This window comes from Astyanax mexicanus, chromosome 17 (genome assembly GCF_023375975.1).
Source record: "Astyanax mexicanus isolate ESR-SI-001 chromosome 17, AstMex3_surface, whole genome shotgun sequence".
NCBI classification, from domain to species: Eukaryota; Metazoa; Chordata; class Actinopteri; order Characiformes; family Acestrorhamphidae; genus Astyanax; species Astyanax mexicanus.
The window spans coordinates 32,941,752-32,947,796 of record NC_064424.1 but is presented as its reverse complement, the minus strand read 5'-3'; positions in this window follow the sequence as shown (position 1 = coordinate 32,947,796).

Sequence of the window (6,045 nt, the reverse complement as noted above, 5' to 3'; positions counted from 1 at the left end):
ACTTCTCATAGTAAACAAACTCTGAGCGTTATGATTGATGAGCAGCTATCCTTTACACATCATGCTGCTTCAGTTGCTCGATCCTGCCGCTTTTGAGCTATGCAACATTAGACAACTTTGACTTTTCCTCACTCAACAGACCACCTAACTCTTGGTAAAGGAGATAACCAAACCTGGTCTTCAACCATCCAAAATGGGCACGTCACCCCACTGCTCATTGAGCTCCACTGGCTTCCGTTTGCTGCTCATATTTAATTCAAAGCTCCTACAATCGCCTACAAGGTGATGACAGAACAGCTCCTTCCTACCTGCATTCACGCCTGAAGGCTTATGTTACCTCCCGCCCGCTGCGCTCCTCCAATGAACGTCGCCTCTCTTTACCAAACAAACATTCACACAAAGCAATTCAGACTGTTCTCATACAGAGTTCCCCAATGGTGGAACAAACTACCCTCCACTACCAGATCAGGAGAATCTCTCACTATCTTTAATAAACTCCTGAAGACAGAGCTCTTCAAAGAGTACTTACTCTCCTAACACCTCTAACTAACTACCTTCTACTACCAGATCAGGAGAATCTCTCACTATCTTTAATAAACTCCTGAAGACAGAGCTCTTCAAAGAGCACTTACTCTCCTAACACCTCTAACTAACTACCTTCCACTACCAGATCAGAAGAATCTCTCGCTATCTTTAATAAACTCCTGAAGACAGAGCTCTTCAAAGAGCACTTACTCTCCTAACACCTCTAACAAACTACCAGATCAGGAGCATCCTTCAGTACCTTCAAGAAGCTTTCTAACACTCTAATTACTTCTTACCTCATCCCCTGCTCCCCCTCTTTTCCTTCTTTCTCTATCCCAATATTACTCTTTGACCTCCTTCAGGCCCTGCTAAATGTTTTTGCCTTGAACTTTTATGTCCTCTATTTCTAATGTAGCTCATCATTTGTAAGATGCTTTAGATACAAAATCTCTCTATATAATGTAATGTAATGTAATCTGTGAATGAAGTAATACTACAGTACTAAATAACTGTATTACATCATAATGTGTTATAAAATAAAACAAAATGTACACTGTAAGTCCGGATTAGTTGAATTTACTTAAAAAAAAATGAGGAAACCGATTGCCTTAAAAAAGTTAAGTAATGGGGAATGAAAACTTGAGTTAGCATAACTTAAAACATTATTATTATTACAACTAAAGGTGAACTTGATTTATTTTTAAGGTAGCCCAGGGGGAATCACTACACACTGATGGTGAGTGTCAGAAACTGTTGGACACACCCAGTATGCAAATAGATTGTGACAGAAGCCAATGGAAAAGAAGCTACCAATGGCAACAGACTAAACTATAATAATTATTGGTTATTATTGTTATTATTAAGTTGGTTCAGCTAATAGATCATAGTTTGAATGTTTATATGTGCCCACAAATGTTCAACTAACTCAAAATAAAACAGACTTAAATCACTTGAGTTCAAACAACTTATGGGTTTACAGTGTACTACGAAAAGGTCAACTTGTATCCCTACATCAGTACTAAATTATACTAAAACGTGAAGTAGTTTAAAAGCATCGTACTGTTAAAGTAATGAATTACATATTCTTGAGTAGAAAATTGAGGTTTTTTATACAGTAATTAACTGTTTACTACTGTAAGGAGACCCAAAGGTTCAACGTAATTTTATATGGCTATCAGTAATTAGTTACCTTGATTTTACTGCGATTTTACTCTGGAGCATTCCATTCATAGCAGGCCTGTGCCTGGTTGAGTCTTTGCCATGTTCCTTACCATGTAAAACCAGGTGATTCAATCTGAATAATGTAATATCATCATTTTTATGGTTTTCATTAAAAAAATTCCAACTAAAGAGGTTGTAACTAACTTTTACTGAGATAATATAAATGCAAGCTGTACAGTAAGCTGTTGGAGCTCTCACTTGGTTCTGAGAGAATCAATACAAAACAAAAGAGAGGAGGAAAATAAAGACTGAAACCACAAAGATATGAAAGTTGGCTCCAACAATCATAGAGTGGATGTGAGAAGAGAAGGCCGGAACAGCAGAGCTCCGCTAATGCCAGGCTGACCGCTAAGATTGTTCTCAAGCGCTATTGAAGGATCAGGGCTGTTCAGGTTTTTTAAAAGGAAGCTCTGAAGCTCATTTGTGACGACAGACCAATGAAAGATTAGACACTCAGTATGGATCTGGCCATTCAGGAAATCTCAGCTTGTTTCAGGAGGTCTTTTGATTTCATTTTTTTTAGCTTCGGACCAAATCATAAAAGTGGACGCACGGAATAAAAAAATAAATAAATAAAGAAGAGTGGCCATGAAAACACTTCAAGGAAACAAATCAAAAAATAAATGACATCAGGAACAAAAAAAAGATTCCCGCTGTGTAATTAGAATGCAATTTCGGACGGCGGCCCTTTCAGGGAAAACTATTACTCTTTACCTGGAGCTGTCTGATGTATTGTGACAAACTGAGGAAAGGCGTCTCGCTGAAAGAAACCTTTTCACAGCCTCTAAAACGTTCTCCGCGTTCGTCTCTGACGACCCGCGTCGTAAACAGTGTGTACATTTGGAGCGTCTCCTCGACAACTGACAGAAACCTCGAGCCTGCAGAGTTAACGAATAACTCAGCAAGACAGTTTTGTACGATGGTTCTTTAGAAGCCAGAACATGTCCTGTGCTTCTCTTCGTGAGTGATCAGTAAGCTCACGCTAATGTTCACGCTAATGTTATTTAGCATTGCTATGTACTGGTCTATCTATCTATCTATCTATCTATCTATCTATCTATCTATCTATCTATCTATCTATCTATCTATCTATCTATCTATCTATCTATCTATCCATCCATCCATCCATCCATCCATCCATCTACAGTGGTATTTTGGACACCCCTTATAATTTTCACTATTTACCTTTATAAATCATTGTTTTATCAGATTAGCAATTTCAGTTAAATATATCATATAGCAGAGGAACAGAGTGATATTTGAGAAGTGAAATTAAGTTTATAGGATTTACAGAAAGTGTGTAATAATGTTTTAAACAAAATTATGTAGGTGCAAAATTGTTTTGTGCACCTCAACAACAAAAAAAAATTACTTCAATATTTAGTAGATCCTCCTTTTGCAGGAGTAAAAGCCTCTAAACTCTTCCTATAGCTTTGAAAGAGAGTCTGGCTTCTGGATGAAAAAGGTATTTTGGATTATTCTTCTTAACAAAACATCTCCAGTTCAGTCAGGTTTAATGGTTTCTGAGCATGAACAGCTGCTTTAAATCACACCACAGATTTATTTCACAATAATATTCAGGTCTGGGGACTGAGATGATCATTCCAGAATGTTGTACTTGTTCCTCCACATGAAAGCTTTAGTAGATTTTGAGCAGTGTTTAGTGCTTAGGGTCGTTGTCTTTTTGAAGTATCCAGCCCCGGGGCTTTAACTTCAACTTTCTCACTGATTTTTAAACATTGTTCTTAAGAATCTGCTGATATTGACTGGAATCCATGAGATCCTCGACTTTAACAAGATTCCCAGACCTGCACTGACCACACACTATGATGATAGAACCACCACCAGATTATACTGTGGATAGCAAGTGTTGTCTTGGAATGCTGTGATTTTTTTCCCTCCATGCATAAATAACCGCCCTCCAAATAACTCAATTTTAGTTTCATCTGTACAAAGAACCTTATTCCAAAATGAAGGTAGCTTGTGCTTAAGCTTTAGCATACCTCAAGCGACTCTGTTTGTGGCGTGTGCTCAGAAAAGGCTTCTTCTGCATTACCCTTCCACACAGCCTCTCCTTGTGTAAAGTGCACTGAATAGTTGGATGATACCGTATTGTACGTTTTCTGAGTTGCTCTGTGGGTTGACTATGACTGTTCTATGAAACCAAGAGAGGAGAAGAACCGAGAATCACAACTTCCTCAGGTCAGTACTTTGAAATTATGGAGAGTGTGAGAATGTGATATCAGTTAGCAAATTGCTAATTAATGGCTTTGCACTTCCATTGTTTGTTAGCTACAGTACAAAAGTAACACAAAAGAAGCCCCATATATATATATATATATATATATATATATATATTTTTTTTTTTTTTTTTTTTTTTTTTTGCTGAAATGACAGCAGTTATGGAAAAAGTGGAACCCGCTAGAATTTGAATGGAATGTTTTGAATATTTTTTTTTTGCTGAACTATCGCTTTAATAATGGGGTGTAGGATAGGAGGAATTCCTCCTGAGTGGTTTTCAGAAAACAGTAGTCGTGTCATTTTTTTTCTGCGTATCTTTTCTGCAGGAAATGTGTAAAATATCTGTCAGAGGTCTGTTCCCGGGTTAATGTAAATGCGGCCGTTGTTTACCAGCGGAGAGACGGCAGCACCTTCACCCTCGGCAGACTCTTCCCCTTCCCGCCGGTGAAGGATCGCGCTGCGGAATAGGACGCCGCGGATTTGCATAGCACTTACATACCTCATTTGGCTATGATATTTCAATCAGACACTGCTGTCACTAACTGACACCAGCTTCCTTCTGTGAGGGATTGGCCTGCCACTTCTGTTTATAAGCCATTATTTCTCACCATAAGGCCCGGCCTGCACACTGTGGCACAGGCAGCCCAAACCGCAGAGGCTGACGCACACTGTCTCTAACACTACATAGCAATTACCTGCTATTCATGAACTGCATGCAAAACGCTAAATCCTTCAACTACAAAGCTCACAGAGAGCATTCACAACACCCGCTCCAATCCATCCCAGCAGCAGCACATCTCACCTCATAAACCCCCATCTCATCCTCCTTATGAATATAAACCACATACCTGCATTCACTGGCCAATTTATTAGAAACACCCTGCTAATACCTTATAATTACAGTCAGTGCCTACTTTAATGGAAACACCCCACTAATACTTCCCTGGCCACTTTATTAGAAACACCTTCTACTACTACTACTTTATGCTTCCACTCAGTGGCCACTTTAATAGAAACACCCTAATAATGCCTAACTGGCCACTTTATTAGAAACACCCTGCTAATACCTTATAATTACAGTCAGTGCCTACTTTAATGGAAACACCCCACTAATACTTCCCTGGCCACTTTATTAGAAACACCTTCTACTACTACTACTTTATGCTTCCACTCAGTGGCCACTTTAATAGAAACACCCTGCTAATACCATATAATTACAGTCAGTGCCAACTTTAATGGAAACAGCCTACTAATACTTCCCTGGCCACTTTATTAGAAACACCTACTACTACTACTACTTTATGCTTCCACTCAGTGGCCACTTTATTAGAAACTCTTTAATATAAAGCATATACCTGCATTCACTGGCCAATTTATTAGAAACACCCTGCTAATACCATATAATTACAGTCAGTGCCTACTTTAATGGAAACACCCTACTAATACTTCCCTGGCCACTTTATTAGAAACACCTTCTACTACTACTACTTTATGCTTCCACTCAGTGGCCACTTTAATAGAAACACCCTAATAATGCCTCACTGGCCACTTTATTAGAAACACCCTGCTAATACCATATAATTACAGTCAGTGGCCACTTTAATTGAAACATTTTAATATAAAGCAGATACCTGCATTCACTTCCACTCAGTGGCCACTTTAATGGAAACAGTTTAATATAAAGCAAATACCTGAATTTACTGGCCAATTTGTTAGAAACACCCTGCTAATACCTTATAATTACAGTCAGTGCCTACTTTAATGGAAACACCCTAATAATACTCTCCTGGCCACTTTATTAGAAACTCCCTTCTAATACCTTTTGCGCTTACACTCGGTGGCCACTTTAATATAAACCCCGTAATAATATCTCACTGGCCACTTTATTAGAAACACCTACTACTTACTACCTTGTGTTTCCACTTAGGGGCCACTTTAATGGAAACACTACTAATCCTTCACTGGCCACTTTATTAGAAACACCCTGCTAATACCTTATAATTGCAGTCACTGCCTACTTAAATGGAAACACCCTACTAATACCTCACTGGCCACTTT